The following is an 18,874-nucleotide window of genomic DNA, read 5'->3' on the forward strand; positions in this document are numbered from 1 at the left end:
ACAGTGCTTGTATAAGCAGCATATATACAAAAATAAAAACACAGACTGTATACATGAAAGCATGCATGCATGCATGCATGCAATGGTGGTACAAGCATGATTTTGGAAGTTACAACCACAGGGAAATGGGGACAAAAAAGTAACATTTTGTAATACTACTAAGGATAATGACAGTTTTCAACACTTACTCTTATGCTATGGGAAAATAATGGGCCATTGTGGTCCTCTCCCCCCCCAGAAGAGATCAGTCAAGTCAGGTAGTGTAGCTGAGAAAGAAGCTTGATAATCAGAGTGGGGCTAAGGAACAATGACAAAAAAAAAAACAGTCCCCATAATTAATTTTACCATCCATTTATTTTCTTTTCTGGTATATCCAAGGACCCTCCTACTGTGGGCCATGGTGGTAGCAGGCTGAGAAGGGCAAAGCAGCAGATGAAACTGGAAGACTTTCTTAGCCCCAGCAACAGCCATCAGCTTTTCTTGCAGTATGCCCTTATTATCAAACAATAATCTCTCCAGTGTGTCCTATGGTTGCCTTAGGACCTCATCTTAGGCTGCACCTCATAATCACCCAAGAGACACCCTCACCAGGTGCTCAATCCATCATAATGGCTTCCCCTCAACCCAGAAGAGCAGAGGCTCTACTTCAGGATCCTTGCAAACTGCTGAGCTCCTCAGTCTATTCATAGGTTCATAGGTAGGTACTAGGCTATCTGCCCGAGGGCATTTATAAGCCTAGCCAGAGTGTATCAGCTTTCACCGCCCCATTGATTAATTAACTGAGCCTCTGTCAAGAAGAGCCAATGAAGTGATCCCAGGGGTGTATTTTCTGTTACCCATCCACTCGTCAAGGTTTCTCTTGAAGAGTGTTAGTGAGGGGCTCTGCCTAATGTAGTTAGGAATTTTGTTCCAAAGCATGGGGAGTCTCTGTGACAGGAATCTATCCCTACAGCATGTTCTGTTTATTGTTGTGGCGAGGTTTAGCTCACTAGAGCGAGTGGCTCACAGTGACTTGGATTTCTTTAGGTGGAGCATGTCCATCAATTCTGAGTTGGACATGGCTTTGTAAGTCAGGCAGGGATCACCTCTGAGTAAGCGATATGCCACTGAGTACAGCTGGAGTTTTTCCAGTTGGGCTGCATAGGACATATGTTTGAGACCAGTAATCCTCTTGGTGAGGTACTTTTGTGGTCTTTCCAGCTGTTGGAAGTGTCTTGTGAGGTACATCCCAAATGGGGCATTGTACTCTATGATGGGTCTGATGAGTGACGAGTAGAGGGGCACTATAACCTCTTTATTTCTAGATGCGAACCCTTTAGTAATTAGATGGGCTACATAGAAGGATTTCCTAACTACTTTGGCAATATGATTGTCAAAGGAAAGATTACTATCTACCTGGGTCCCCAGATCTCTTATTACCTCTTCTGTATTAAGGGGGCTGCCACCTATGTGGCAATTCATGGGTGTTTTGTTTTTCCCATACGGGATGACTATGCATTTTTTGGCATTTAGCTTGAGACCATGACTTTGACACCAGGTGTCCATCTCAGTAAGGCCCTTTTGGAGAATGTCCGTATCAGCCGGAGAGTCAGTTATGCTCCCAGTTTACAGTCATCGGCAATCTTGGTTAGCCATAGTCCTCCTGTGTTTGCCCGTACTTCTGAGAATTCTCAGAATTGCTGAGAATATGCCCAGCCACCCTACAAAGGAACTTAATTTTTCATATCCATGAACTGATCCTTGTAATCACTCTCTAAAGCTTATGACCAGAGGTAGAGGTGAAGGAGGATTCATGTCATGAAACCAAAGTCCTAGGAAAGAAACCCATCAGAAATGAATCTACATGACTGAATGTGCAAAACAAACTGAAACACTGCAGTCCTTCCTGAAACATACTTCTATTTCTTATCTGTACAGCTGAACAAACAGAGAAAGGGCACAGCACACCTAAAGGCAAACTCTATCTCAAATCCTGGCTGCAGATTAGAGATCACTAAAGCAATAAAACAGAATTGCAACTACAGTTCAAATGCAAAAGAAGGAAGCAACCCCAGCTAGCAACTAAACCTTCGACCATCATACAAATTAAAAGTATCGGTTGCTGTAACTGTCATTTGCTTTACTTGCATTTAGAAAACTGCTGTCAGTGAAACTAGCATTAGTGAAAGAACATGCACTTGGTATGGGTAGAGATGCATGTCTGATAAAACTGTCCTTTGTTCTGTTTCACTTCCCTCTATTAACATTCCTACAGAACTGCCACTTCTACAACCACTCCTTGTCAAGCTCTTCATCCTCTTTGACTTTCCTCATAAATAAGACCCTAAGAAAGTCCATTACTTGAGGTAGCTGCTTCCTTCTAGGCTACTGAGAACAGACCATTTTTTCCAGCTCAGTGACCACCACATCACTTTCACCATATGTCTCAACCTCTTAGTGCAGGAAATCTGGACAAAGCCTTACAAAATGGGGGGTGGGGACAAAGGTCCAAAAATAGGGACAGATTTTAAATATTGCTTTTATAAACTTAGAAAATTGCTAGAGTAACAGGGTTTGTGTTAACATACATTTTCTGAAGGTTTTGAAGTCTGAAACTCAAATCTATGTCATTATTTTCTGACTTCAGTTCTCAGATCAACCCACTGATTTGCCAGAAAATCATAAATTGTTTGAGGAATAGACCAAAAACATAAGTCAGAAATCTGGACATTCAGTGAAAATCTGTACAGCTGAGAGGTATGTCATCCCAAGTACTTCATCGCAGTGCTGACCTGCTTCATTGCATGCAGCTTCTTGAAGACAAGACAACAGCACCTGCAAAGAAAAAGAAGCATCATTCATGTTTCCAAAAGGGAAGCATTTAGCACATCAGCCATACCTTGGTATCCTGTCTATGAAAATTACAAATAGAAAGGGAGACAATATATGACCTTAGCAGAGTCCAACCTCATCTTTTAACAGATCTGGCTTAACACTAAGTTTGATACAATTCTTACTCTACAAAAAACAGGGCTGAATGGCAGAGAGCAGTAGTTGTGAGACCTTGCATTGTTGAAGCACCTCAAACAAGATATTATTGAGCACAATGGTTTGGCACCTGTGTCTCTAATGATCGCAGGTAAATGTTTCATCCCCCAAGCCCCTACTTACACTTATCAAGGGTACCAGAACTTGTCAGAGATTTGGGATGCGTGGCTAGGCCTAAAAAGGCACTTGTGGTCATTAGCGTAGTACACACTTATGAATCTATGAACACAGTCCCTTGCCATCTCTAAGACCACAAAAATATCCTGCATCTCCTTCAGTATCCACACTAGGATGAAGAATTACTCCCTTTCTGAAGTCATAGACAGAATCTACATAGCTTCTACCGAATAAGAAGAGTCGCTATTGGACAACATTTTCTTCCGGTACCCTGGCATAGGCATTCCCAGTGAAACTGAGAAGAATAATCGCTCTGTAATTGAACCACATATCCCTCTCTCCATTCTGCACACAGGAATCGTCTCTGCCAGTCCAGAGATACTCCAATCCACCCTCTTTGACATGAGTGATAGCCCATCAATATCCATTGCCTTCAGCATGTATGGCTGGATCTCATCAATTCCCACATTCCTGCCACCTCCGAAATGTTTAATTGCTGTAGTGAACTTACCTATAGAAATTGACTAATCCTACCAATTACTACCTCCTAAAGGAAGATATGTCCACTGAGTTCACATCAGTTCTACAAAGTGTTCTTTCCACTTACCAGTTATGCCTCCGGTCAAGGTTAGCATTTCTCTGCACTTGCTGAGAATAGCCTGGATATTGTCACCCCACCCTTGGGACCCTAAATGGTTTGCCATAACCTCTTTGGGGACTTTGTGAAACACATTATCCTTGATGTCAGCAAGCTCCTCTCACACTATTCCTTGCTCTGGTAGCTACAGCATTTGCTGCTTTCTTGCCTGCTTGTACCAATTAATGAAATCTAGATGTTCCAATACTAGCATTTTATGGAAGCCATCCTTCATTAACTTTTTTTTTTTTTTTTTTTTATAAACTAGTAGTTTTATTAAGACCAAATATATTGACTGTAAGTGAGACAGGAACAGTAGTAACTTCAAATTTGAATTTTGTCTGTTAGTTACTGGTTAAATTATTTTTATTTTATGTTTTTTATACATATTTTTTACAATGTTTTTAACAAGTCAGGCTGAGACAGGCCAATACCAGACATCTTTGAAATGAATGTATCCTACAAGAACACTTTATTTTCATCTTCAGTGACTCCTTAAACAAGGTTTATGCTGACGTGACAGTATGCATAAGACATGTGGCAAGAGGAAATGAAAAAGAGATGGTACCTGACAAACCTTTCTACCTGTTAGCAGGACAGCATATGACAAGAACCTTTGGCCATTCCTTTTCTTGATAATGGCTAAGCACCTCATTTGTAAACAGCTTTGTTAACTACTCTCTAATTAGTCTTCTAATTTCTAATTTTCACTTCTACTTCCTCTCCCATCTATAATCTCCTACTTTAAGAGGTATAGCCTCTGTAGAATCTCTCCTGTATTTCTCTCATTCTGTATCTCCTGACAAACTACCAAACTGTGACCTCTCCCACCTTTCATTCTCCTACTCTGTATTTTACATGCCTACACAGCATTCACCCTTCTCTGTCCCAAACTTATTCAACATCCCACCTCACCTTAACTGGAAGTATAACACTCTCAGTAACTCAAATCACCATTAAAAAACAAAAATAACCTGATAAATTCCATTATAGAACTATCCAAATCCGTCTCCACTATAAAAATATTAGTCTCTGTGGTGATATCCACCCCAACCCTGGTCTCATCTCTTCAACCCTCAACACTTCAACTCCACCACCTTCTAATTCACCCAAGCATTCACCTAAATAAATATACATCACATCACCAGCATTTGTAACATAGACAATAAGGTTACCAAATTCCATTCATGGATAGCACAACATAGGCCAGATGTGGTTGCACTCTCCGAATCCTGACTTAAACCAAACATAAAAGACACAAAATGTCTTCCAACAGAATATGCAATAATTTGTGCTGACAAGCTAAATAGTAAAGCTGGTGGCATTTCTATATTCTTCCCTGCCTCTCTTCCTTTCTCCATCTAACTACAACCTCCTCACACACACACACACACACACACACACACACACACACACACACACACACACACACACACACACACACTCGCACACATACATTTCAAACTGCAGAAATAGTTATTACCCTGCTCAAACTGAACATCCATAAAAACATATGCCTAATATAGCCTTATACATTCCTACAGGTAATAACATCCCCATCAAAGAGATCTTTCACTGTATCTCAAACATTATCAACAATAAGACTATTATTTTCAGAGCTGTTAATATAGACTGGCAAATATTCATGCCGAAATTCCCTACTACTGGCATCAACTTGCATGGTTTCAGGCAACTTATTTCATATTCAAACACATTTTAACAAAATCAAAAAGACTGTCTCAATGCTTGACTGGATTTGAGTCTCTGACCCCTCCAAATGCAATTCTTCTGGTATCCTCCTTGACACCCTCAGTGATCACCTCACCACATTCATTCTTAGAATTAGTACCCACTACATCAAAAAAAGCCATTATAGTGAAACCTGTAATCTCTCTAATTTCAACCCCAAGTATTTCACCAATATCCTAAAAGACAATAACTGGCCAGTTCTCAAAACCCTATCACTTGATGAAGCTGTTGAAACATTTAGCTCCTTATTTTAAAATTCTATAAAATCCCTGCCCCCTTAGGAAAAGAAGAGTTAAATCCAACTATACTTTATGGGTATCTACCCACAGCTGGCAATTCATTCTTAGCAAAGACAAAGCATGGAAAACTTGGCAAAAATCAAAAAGCCTCATAACTACGAACTATACAGACAACTATATAAATAGAAAATGTGACTTCTCTGAAACACAGAACTGAAGCCAGAACCCAAGAACTTTCTGCTCCTCTATTAAAAAAACTCTTATGCCCAGGAAACACTTCTACTCCACCCCTTTTCCTAATCTATCTCCATTAGATACAGTCATCAAATTTAATTACTACTTCATAGGTAGCATAGCAGCCCTTTTCTCTGACCCTTCTAGAACCTCATCCAAACCTGTTCCCCCTCCCAGTCCAGCACCCTCTTTCACATTACAACCAGTACCCATCTCCTTCATCAACAAAATTGCTAACCAAACTCAAACCATGTTGTCCCTTGACTGACAATTTACCTACAGAGTACCTCCAACTTGCCTCTGACTCATTTGCCTACCCCATCTCTATTCTCATCAACAGGTCTATGGAGCCCTATGTCCCTGCCCTTTGGGGAAAAAACAGTCATGATTCCTCTTCATAAAGGTGGTAACTCCACTGAAATATACAAAATTAGATTGATGGCTATATTATCCCCCCCCTCAAAACTTCTTGAAAAATGAACACATAACTTCTCCAATATCTCCTCTTAGCAATCATCCTTTATCCAATATGCCACCAACTCCATCCTTATATGCTCATCTAATAATCCCTGTCATCTCCATATCAAGAGAACCTACTAACTCCCACACAGCATAACATGGATTTAGATCTGCACGCAGCACTATAACTGCCCTGGCTACCTTCTTGAACAAGGTGTACAAGGCCAGAAACACAACGTAGCTAGATTCAACCATCTTTTTAGATTTATATAAAACATTCTACACAGTCTGTTATAGCAAACTTCTAATAAAAATGTCTTCCTTAGGACTCTCAATGTCATCCTTGGGCTGTCTAGCTGATTGGCAACAATTAAATGTTTATCAGAAACTTTCCTTTACCTTCCCATTCATACCATCATCCCAGAAAACTCAGTAATGGTCAGTCTGTTTTTCAATATCTTTATCACTAGCCTGTCTATTTTCTCTTAGCATTCATGTTTTAACCAATATGCCAACAACTCTATTTTTATATGCTCATCTTATAATCCCTGTCATCTCCAAAACATCACCAAGGCCTCCCTCAACTCTGCGGAAACCTGGCTGTCAGACAAACAAATCCTGCTCAGTCTAAATTAAAAAAAAAAAAAAAAAAAAAAAAGCTTCTACTATTCCTACTAAAGTCTCATACCAAAGATAAGAACAATTTCATTATCAATACCGTAGACAACACCACCATAGAAGATAGAAGTCACCTCACACACCAGACTATTAAGAATTACCACTGACACAACTTTAAACTTGACCTTAATATTCAAAACTCCATCAAAAACCACACTACATGGGAATGCTTTACCATTTAAAAAAATCCTTAATTACACCAGAATAACTCTGGCCAACAAATGTCTCCTACCTTCACTCCTATATGTATTTCCTATTCAAACCAATCTACAATCTGCCCTAAAAATCCAAAATAAACTTATGTTGTAATAAGGTCACAAGATTTGCTCCTAACCAACCTGTTCATTCCCATCACTGATCAGCTCTTAGAACTCTAAACTGGCTCGAACTTCCTCATTACCTCATCTTCACACAACAGCTACCAACACACAAAATCATTTACAACCTCTCTTCTACCCCATCTGTCTGTGACATCCTCCACCGCTGCCATACTAATTGCCACCTGAGAAACAGCAACTCATAATCTATAAGCCTCAAAATATTATCAGACAAAGCCTGTACTCGTATTGTGTAGCTAAAGTCTGGAATTCTATCCCCATCCACATTAGATCTATTCCCAGACATCAGACCTTCAAGTCCTCCCCTCAAGGAATTGCTGTCTTCTACATGGCTCTGCTCCTGCTCCACTACACTTATGGTTGATCATCCCATATTCTTAACTGTCCCCTTTATCCCCCTTTCTTTATCTTGTCTCCCTGTCTCCTCATCAGAACAACATTACTGTTACTCATTACCTAATCAACTTTTGTTTCTCTACTTACTCCCATCACATTTACTACATTCTACCTCTCCACCAACCATACTCATTCCAGCTTTCTTCTTACTCTAAACTGCAATCTTCTGTATCCAAAATACTTGACATATCTCAGCATTATTCACTGACACTTCCTACTCCAGGTACTTTTGTTTATTTTTTTTAACATCTAAATCCATTGAATTGCTTTCACTCTCTGCTTTTATGCTTCAAATTAGATGTTATGCTCTACTGTATTTATCTTGTTCAATTGAAATTAATCTTTATTTCAAATATTAGATTCTACTATTGCATTATCTAGCAGATTTCGAACATTTGTATTTATTTTAAATGTTGAAGCTTTTCTCCTTGGTTACTGCTGGAAATGGTCTCTTAGCTCATTTGAAATTTCCCGGTAAACAAATATCAATAAATAAACAGTTTAGATCATAATAGGCTGTGCTTTACATGGCTGTATGCATTGCTTCCTGCTCAGAGTTAAGATGTCCTCCTTATGTCAACTATAATAGCTAGTTAGAAAAATATAGTATATAAATTACCCTATGATAATAAAAGCTTAAATTCAGCTGAAAGCATAAACATTTTAACAAATATTTATTTCAATGTCATTTCAAATGTTAACATTTAAAAACTTTATAAGTATACAACAACTCAGACTTTGTAACATATCTTTAAGTATTGTTTTGTGCATTGTTAACAGTAAGGTGTATTGCCAAGAAATATTTTTTCACAAGGATGGATAGACAGATAGATAGAAAGACAGACAGTGAACTTGCAACAGAATCTAAACTGACTAAAACATATGTATGTAAGAAGTTACAGTGGGTTGATATTGTCCATAAAATTCCATAGTCATTAATATGAAGATGCTGGCCTGTCAGAGATTTGTGATGGATTTCTTCATGGTGGGAGACACCAAACAGTTTACTTCTATACTTAAGCCATTCGTGCAGTCTTTTATGGGCTTTACATTTTGTAGCTATAAAGGTCCTTATTGGCATTGACAGTTGTAAAATTCACATTTTATGCTTTTTACAGAAGGAATCAATATTTGGGTGACTCACTGTGGAGAAAAGGATTAAGTCATATACACAATATATATAAAGCATGCTTTTCAGAGAAATCAACCCATAATTCAGTGATTGGTGCTACTGCCATTAGTTATCATAGGATCATAGGAGGTTACTAGGCTAATGGCCCTGGGGCCCTTACAAGCCTAGCCAAGAGTTTATTCCCAAAAAATAAACCTCAGCCAGCATCTGTCACCCCTGTCAATGAGGGACACAGGTGGAACCCCTAGGACAAAATTGTGGTTTCCCATCCACTCAAGGTTGCGCTTGAAGAGGGTCAGTGAGGTATTCTGTTTGACATGTATAGGAATGATTTAGGCCTATCGAGCAGGTAATGTGTAAGGAGTTAGACTTACAGATATGGAGCATTTCTGGTAGGGCAGAGTCTGATACTGCCTTGTAGGTGAGACACAGATCACCTCTGAGCAATCTGTATGATACCAAGTAGAGTGATAGTGATTTTAAGCCTGTACGCATAAGATAGGTGTTGGAGGCCATGGATTCTCTTTCTGAGGTATTTCTGTGGCCTTTCCAGTTGGTGCAGGTGTTTGGAGAGGCACATACCAAACAGGGTAATATACTCAATTACAGGTCTAATAAAGGAGGAGTACAGAGACATAATAACCTCCTTTTTTCTGGATGCAATCCCTTTACTTATGAGTTGAACCAAGTAAAAGGCATTTTTGACCACTGCCACCACATGATGGTTGAAAGTGAGATTGTTGTCAACCTGACTACCCAGGTCTCTCACCACAGGTTGTGTGCTTAGGGGGCTGCCGTTGATGTGGTAATCAGTACAGACCGTGTTTTTGCTGAATGGTACGATAATACATTTTAAGGCCATGACTTTGGGACCAGTTATTTGTAGCTATGAGACCCTCTTACAGTATGTTAACATCAACTGGGGAGTCAATGACAGCACCCAAATTACAGACATCCGTAAACTTGGTCAGCCACAGGCCCTTTGCTTTGCCAGGACCTCTGAGAAGTATATGCCAAACAGTAGGAGTCCCAGGACAGATCCCTGGGAAACACCACTACTGTTAGGTCTCTATTGGACGTGGCAGCACCCATTTTGATCTTGTGGGTCTTATCTGTGAGACAGTTGGCCACCCATCTGACTAGACAGAGATTAACACCAAGTTGTGTTAGCCATTTGATGATGCCCAAGTGGGGAATATCTGTCAAAGGCCTTGGCCAGGTCAAGGTAAGCTGTATGTACTGACTTTCCCTCATCCAGGGCCTTGGTGACAGTCTCAAAGAAGTCAAGTAGGTTCAGTAGGCCAGATCTGCCCCTGACTTCTCCAAACTGGGTGGGGTTGAGTGCTTGGAGATTGCCTATGTCCTTGTTTATGAGATCCATAATAATACGCTCCATGACTTTACAGATCAGACTTGTCAAGCTGATGGGGCGATAGTTTCCTGGGTCACTAGTGGCACCAACTTTGTGCAAGGGGATGACAATGGCAGTTCTCCACTCTGCTGGAATGAAGCCTGTAGTTAGGCTGTGGTTGAATAGGGTACTCAATGGCGAAGCTAGTTTTTGATGGAAATGGTGCAGAATACAGCCTGGGATACTATCAGGTCCCATGGAAGCCGTGTTCTTTGCCTTGGATAGGGCCTTTAACACTTGATCTATGGTGATGTGAGGTGTGGAACAAGTATCAGGGACTGGAATCTTAATAACAAAAAACATTGTACTACAAACACAAGTTCCCAGGATGTAATGCACACCTGGAAGGATCAAAAGCCTTTCTTGGGCACTTTGCCCCAGGACAAATATCTCAATAGAAGAACATAAGAAGTTTCTTATAGACATGTGGAGTACAGTGTAACTTAGCTAGATTCCTATCTATTTGGTAAAGACATCTCTCAGATGCTTCCCCATCACTTTTGCAATAAAGCCATAATTATTCCCATTGACGCTTTGAATGCTGTTTTATGTGGTGGCTGGGTAAAACATTAATGCTGTTAAGATCCAGTAGAATCCTTAAACATTTTAAGTTTAGAAGGGCAAGTGTGAGGAAAAGAAGGTAGGGCAATATAAGCCTTAAGTCTTGACCTCATGACTGTATACTATACCTAAGACTTGTGTACCTTCAGTGTTTTTTTGTTATTAAGATTTCATTTATTTTTTAGGCAGTGGATTAATGCAAGCACTGGGACACTTAGGTAAGTCTGTGGGCATAGGATGCTGTGATGTTTCTAATCTTCATTCATGATCAGATTGTCATCTACCCTGAATTCTGAGCATCCTCAAAGAACAAGGCCTAAATCCCATAATTCATCCGGGTGAAAAGCCTTCTTAAACAATTTTAAAGCTTTCTTGTATATTATGCCATCTCATAAGGGTTAGGGCAGCTGCAGATAGTGTTATTAAACAGTTTTAAAATTTTGCACATGCACACTAGAGTATGTCATCTTCTAGGGTGTTGGGCAGTTGTAATCTGTACCACTACAGTGCCTATGGGGTGTGCCAATTAAGAATGTTTTCCTCAGGGATTGCCTGGTGGAGGATAAAAGGGGTTATATGCAAACAGGGGAGACAGGATAAAAGCCTGTGCATAATGATTCCAGTCAATTACCCCTAAACCAAAGTTAGCCATTCAGCATATCCTTGCATGCGATGACACCATCTCACATTCCTTTCCTATCCAGATGAATTGACTTCTGACAGATCACATGTTATCCATTTATTATAAAGTCAGACCCACATATAGTAAAATATGTAGCAAACCATTCAGACCAAAGACATCTTTGCTGTCACCATTCATCCCCTAAAGTCTTATTTATGCTTCCTCAATGAGTATGCCAAATAGAAATTAAGTTACCTTCAGTCACAGAAAGGATTCAGGTGTACCAGTATACATAAACACTTCGGTACAGATTTGCTTTACTTTATTCGTTTTTTTATTTTGCTTTCATTTACTGGGCTTATTTGACTGGGTTTAGTCAAAAACCCCTTTCCAACCAAGGTCTGGGGAAAAAAGCTCCAACATATTACAATTTTTTTTAAATATGCATTCAGTAATATGCATGAACAGACATTAAATAATACAGGTTAACAATTACACATACATTTGCAATTAGATTACAATAATATGTAAGCAAAGGCTACTATTACAGTATAAAAGACAGTTATGCATTAGTAGATATTAAAATTAAGCAGGTGCATTTGTGGGTTTGTCAGACAGATAATAGATAATGCCATTAGTCCTTAGAAATTCAAATAAACTGAGGTAAAGGAAAGAACTAGGCAGGGGCAGAAAATGCTGATATTGTAGTTCAGAGGTGGGGTATAAAGCAGGTTAAGAGACAGTAAAAATCTACCCCAATCAGGGACATTCACACTCTCTCTAGTACTTTAAAACATTTATTTCCTCCACATTCTTTACAGTGTTCTGTCTGTATCACCATTAACCTCCTACCTCTCTTCCCACCCCCTAATTCATTTCAAGTAACTCCTGCATCTGAGTTGAAGTCCCTGTTATTCTGCATACATGCAATATTCTCCAAGATGGAGAGGAATCTGAGAAAATAGAAAAACAAACTCTAACCACAATGGCACCTACCCAGCCTTCCTCAAGGTGACTGCTCCATCCATATCTAAACTTGCGGTATACATTCAACCTTTCACTCACCAAACATAATCATTCTTTAACTATCTCCATTCTAAAAATTCAAACTTCTTCCTTCACTCAGGACTACACATCAATAGCCATACTATGTCCAGTTCTAAAAATATATAAAAACATAATTTACAATCAACTTTTTGATCAAATAGGTTATTTTAACCAATGCCAAGTATAACATGACTTAATACTCTTATTGCCATATGCAGAGTAACTAACAAAACTTACACTTCAATGAAAAACAGGTACATAACTGGAACCATATGTATTGACCTAAAGACAGCATTTGAAAATGTTAACAACTGAATACTTCTAAAAAAAATATAAATATTTAAAGATTCATCTCAAATACATTAAACTGGTTTATGAACTACCTCAATCATTGAACCTTTAACGTGCTTACAAGTAACCAGATTCCACATAAAGGCATCTTGTCAGTAGGTATACACTGGGGAGGGGCAGGAGTCAGTATTCATCTCTGATCTCTGTTCTTTATAGAGAAATTATATAACTACTGCCATTTCACCATCATCAGTAACTGTGTACACAAATATTTTTTTTCATAGGTCAGGAACCTCTACAGTCAGAAACAGCTGAAAAAAGATTTTACCCTATTTTGTCACTGGTTCTTTTACAACAACATGACACTCACTGTTAATAAAATCACCACTGTGCTGTTTGGAACAACTTAAAAATTATCAAAAAATACCCTTAATATTAGCCTGAGATGGTAATTAACAGCTTGAGTATCCCAATATAAACATGTGGCCACCAGGATAGATCCTAATCTCTCATTTAAATCCATTCTGAACTAGTTACAGAAAAGTGAACAAGCAATTAAAAGCCTTTACTTTGTTTTAACTATGTCAACCACTGTGTGCTACTAGCAAGTGATGTACTTGTTTCCTGTCAAGAATACATCCTATGAGTCATAAAACATTTAATTTATCTCATAACATATATAACTTAAAAAAGCGACTACCCTTTAGAAATGTACAACACTGTTACACTCAGTAATGTAAAATGGTTAACACTACTCTCCACCCTTACCTACTAAATAATGACCTTCTCTTACTAGTAATCCTCACCATACTAGATTATGATACAAATCATATATGTATATGTGTGCATATAGATGTGTGTGTGTGTCTATATATATATATATATATATATATATATATATATATATATATATATATATATATATAAATGTATATGTGTGTATATATATATAAGTCTTGGCTTAATTTTGGTATTGAGTTCCCAAGTGGCTTCTGGAAAAGAAGGGGTTAAATATTTCCAAAAGCTAAGGCATGATTGAGCTTTATTTAGATAAGCTAAGATTAGGTGGAGCTGTAGAAAGAGTGAAATTGTAATAAACGCCACTCATTAGGAAGAGTTACTTAACTTGAGGAAGTCATCATTTTCTTCTCTGTAGAGGAATATTTTGACCAGTGGAGTTTGGTTAGAGCTAAAAAGTGCTATATTTTAGCTAGAATTAAGGAGTGCTATATTGTACCCCAGGACTGAGGAGTGCTGTATTGCACCCTAGAACTGGTGCATGCTATATTCTACCCTAGAACTGAGGAGTGCTGTATTGTACCCTAGAACTGAGGAGTGCTATATTGTACCCTAGAACTGAGGAGTGCTGTGTTGCACCCTAGAACTGGGGCATGCTATATTGTACCCCAGAACTGAGGAGTGCTATATTGTACCCCGGAACTGAGGAGTGCTGTATTGCACCCTAGAACTGGGGCATGCTATATTGTAGCTAGAATTAAGGAGTGCTATATTGTACCCCAGAACTGAGGAGTTCTATATTGTACCCCAGAACTGAGGAGTGCTGTGTTGCACCCTAGAACTGGGGCATGCTATATTGTACCCCAGAACTGAGGAGTGCTATATTGTACCCCGGAACTGAGGAGTGCTGTATTGCACCCTAGAACTGGGGCATGCTATATTGTACCCTAGAACTGAGGAGTGCTATATTTTACCCTAGAACTGAGGAGTACTAGTTTTCTGGCAAAATTTCTCAGTGCAAGACTGACTGGAATATGTCACTGGAAACCGTGGTAACTTTGCTATGTTCTATGAGGAGTGCTATATTGCACCGTAGAACTGGGGCATGCTATATTGTAGCTAGAATTAAGGAGTGCTATATTGTACCCCAGAACTGAGGAGTTCTATATTGTACCCCAGAACTGAGGAGTGCTATATTGTACCCCGGAACTGAGGAGTGCTGTGTTGCACACTAGAACTGGGGCATGCTATATTGTACCCCAGAACTGAGGAGTGCTATATTGTACCCCGGAACTGAGGAGTGCTGTATTGCACCCTAGAACTGGGGCATGCTATATTGTACCCTAGAACTGAGGAGTGCTATATTTTACCCTAGAACTGAGGAGTACTAGTTTTCTGGCAAAATTTCTCAGTGCAAGACTGACTGGAATATGTCACTGGAAACCGTGGTAACTTTTCTATGTTCTGCAACTTATGAGTCTGAGATGCCTTTGCTTGCTGGTGAATGAAAACTTTAGTAGTATGTCTACAGTTTATACTTAAATAAGCTGATATTCCGGGGTATGTCTTCTCACTTCTATCTTGTTAAGAATGAATGAACTGTTTTTCAGACTGAGTTTTGCACTGGGGTCTGCTACAATATCTGTATTATTTTCTGCTATAAATAAACTGTGTTGTGATCAACTGATATAAATCCATAGCACTTATACAGGAGTTAAAAGAACATTGAAACAACCTGCATTCTTGCAAGTGCTAAGTTTCAAAAACTTTTTTGTTCTTATGCTCACCTGTATTTGGAGTGGAGAAATTGCTTTGTTTTGGTTATTTTACCTTCAACAAAATGTAATATTTCATTTAAAAGCTTCAGGGTTGTGTCTGTGTGTGTGTGTGTGTGTGTGTGTGTGTGTGTGTGTGTGTGTGTGTGTGTGTGTGTGTGTGTGTGTTTACATGCATTCAACATCTAAGGTTTACAAAGTATTGTACTTTATTTTCTGGTCACTACAGCTCAGAGGGAAATATGCATACGTAAGGGTTAATGTTAAATCTGCTGAGGGACACGTCGCAGTATGAATAGGTGTAGGAGAAGGTAAGAGAGAGCTAGGAAAAGCAGTGCTAAGAAAAGTGGCTTTACTGAGACAGGTATGGGGATGCTCATTGTTACAGAGTGGGTTATGCTATTGGAAAGTTCCCTTTAGCTGAGGTATATACAGAGGTGGCTTTTGTAACAGGTAATAGAGGTTGACACAACCTGTAGGCTAGTGGCAGGGACTGCAGTTGTTGTTGCTAGCACTCCAGGAGCAAATCTGCATAGCTGGGCTGGAGAGAGACTGCAGAGTGAAAAGGGGAATAGAGGGTATGAGGAAGAAATTGAGAGAAGGCTGAGCTTATGAATTAGGATGTGAGGGGTGCTTCATAGCACAATAAAGGGGAAGTGGATGATACAGAAGTGGAATTTAGGGACAGAAGTGATAATGATGAAGGAAGAGAAGCGGAGGCCTGAGTAGGTTAGTAAGCTAAAAAGGAAGGATTTAGGATATTAGCAGAAGTGTGCAGAAAATGCAGAATGCCTTGGAGGTGATATGGAAGAGGTGTATAATATGGAGAGGTAAAGACAGATGAGGAAACAGTGGACAAAAGTTGGGAGTAATTTGGAGCATGAGCTAAAGATATTGTAGCAAAAAGTCAAAGGGGAGGGAAGGGGAAGAAACCTTGCAAAGTAAGATTAAGCTTATTAAGCAAGAACAGCTGCAAAAGCAAGAGTGTCAATGTTGGGGAGGAAGAGAGGAGTACACAGGGGAGTAAAGGGGTGTAGTTACTGACTAGGGAGTTTAAAAGATGAGACAGACTTGGAGTACTTAGTACATGGGATGGGAGGAAGACCTGCAGGTCAGAGGAGATTGTTGATTCACGGATTTCTGTCAGTAATCCTATTCAACTTTGAAAGACAGTGAGAAAAGCAGATGAGGGCAAAGCCAGAGCAGTATAGGAGTGCAGGGACTGAGAGACAGCATGGCAGAGAATTGCTGAACAATGAGAAAGGAAAGGAAATGAAGATGTGATGAATCCAATAACATATCTGATGGAGGTGCAAGTCCCAGGGTGGATACGCTCCCTATGGATTTTTATAAACTAGTCTTGAGGAATGCAGCCGATGTGGTGAGTGGAGATATGTATAAGTGTAATGGATGAGTACAGGATAATGGGACTGGCTCGGCATACTCTGAAACTGCCTCTATGGAAAGGGAAGAATCTCATTAATCGTTGTGGACATGAACGTATTTGCAATAATATTAGCAGTCAAGTTAGAAATGGACTTATAACAGTTAGTGAATAAGGGGTAAGTAGGCTTTGTTAGGCTCAAATCCACAGTAGAAAACTGTGAGTGCTAATGAGTTTTTTGGGGTGGGGCAGAGCAGGTAGAGTGGGCTTCACTGGGTGGTATTCTTTGACATTAAACACTTGTTTGGATTTATATGAGCTTTTGATGTGAGCAGTGTATAATCCGGGGGACAGTTTTATTGAGGGAGAAAAGTTTGTTTTATGATGGTGTAGGATTTGGGGTTACAGTGAAAAGTAGAAATGGGAAAGGCTGCTGATATGTCATCTGTCTACTTTCACTGGTGATATTTGTATTTGTGATACAAATGTTGATCTGAAGGATGAGGCATTACAAATGACATGAAAAGTGAGATGCAGCTTCCATCTGAATGTCTGTTATTATGAACTAATTGTTAAGAAGCTGTGTTAAGGTAAAGTAAACATAATTATATTCTTCCATTAAAAACATGACTTTTTCAAGTGTTGCAGCATCTAAAATTTATGGCAAGTTTGTTTGTTTGTGTCTTTCGGCCTTTCCCGGTTAGGGGACGCCACAGCGGAACTCCGGTCCGCTAATGATTGGCAGTAGAGTTTTACGTGCTGGCTTGCTGGGCCTAACGCACAACCTTCAATGAAGGAACACCCATTCACGCATGTCGCTACACAGAAGACACTCTAACTGAGGATCGAACGGGCAACATCTAACTGTGAGGCGACAACGATAAAATGCAAAAAATCTACTAATTATGTGTACTAGAACTGTTAGAAACTAAAACTAGTTTGGCTGCTCAAATGTGTATCTATTTGCAGTGCCTTCTGATTAACAATACATTACCTTAAACACTTGTTCATGGGAATCTAAACCCCAGAGTTAGGTTTTGAAAACATAAAAAAAAAAACATTATCCACTTTTAAATCCACACAGGAAAGATTGCCTTGAAATCTTTGCAAAAACATCTACACAGTTGGACTGCACCCTTAAAAGAGCATAACCTAAAGTTCATTACCTAAGAAAATTGCAACTGGAATACAGACTTATAAGTCAGAGATAGATAAAAAAATCAGGGGTCTATATTTATTTGCCGAAAACTAATTCCAGTGAACGGCCATTCATCAATCCCAATCCAGCGAACGGATGTTCATCGAACGTTCCCTTCAGTTTACATTTTTCTAAGAAAAGGGAGTTAGTTGGCCAGCATTAGGAAATTTACCCTTTTCCCCACAGTAGTGCGATCTCTGAGTTGGTATATATAAGTAGCGGGTGTGAGGGGCATAGCCTCCCACCTTTGTGGGTTTGATATAATATAGTTTGTGTTATGGTTGGTGTGGGTGACAAGTAACTCCTTTTCCTCAGAAAAATGTCCACTAGGGTTGCCACCTTTTCAAATGACCAAAGTGGGACATTTTTTGTAGAAATGTGAGATTTTGCAGGACAAAACTTACCCACAGCCAGTGCAAAGGACAGAACTTCAGTTTTTTGGCAAAATAAAAGCTTATTTTATAGTATTTGAGTTGCGTATTCTATTTCCTACAATATTTATGTTTCAGATACAAAATAACTATTTTATGCAAATATTAAAGAAAAATTAAGACATATAGTTTGTCTTAAAATCTCAGGACATCTTCTATTTTTTACTTTTTTTCTCAGGACACAACTGCCCAAAGTGGGACTGTCCCTCGCAAAGAGGGACAGGTGGTAACCCTAATGTCCACTGATGTGAATGTTCGATGAACGGCCGTTTGATGGTTTGTGTTCGATGAGCAGCTCTTCACTGGAATTCATTTTCAATGAATTAATATAGACTCAACACTATCATTCTTTAGCTATAGATAAGGATATATGGAGACAAGCTGTTACACTTTTTCTTTATGCAATCTGT

Source organism: Protopterus annectens, chromosome 2.part0 (genome assembly GCF_019279795.1).
Source record: "Protopterus annectens isolate FY-2018-M chromosome 2.part0, PAN1.0, whole genome shotgun sequence".
In the NCBI taxonomy this organism is placed as follows: Eukaryota; Metazoa; Chordata; order Ceratodontiformes; family Protopteridae; genus Protopterus; species Protopterus annectens.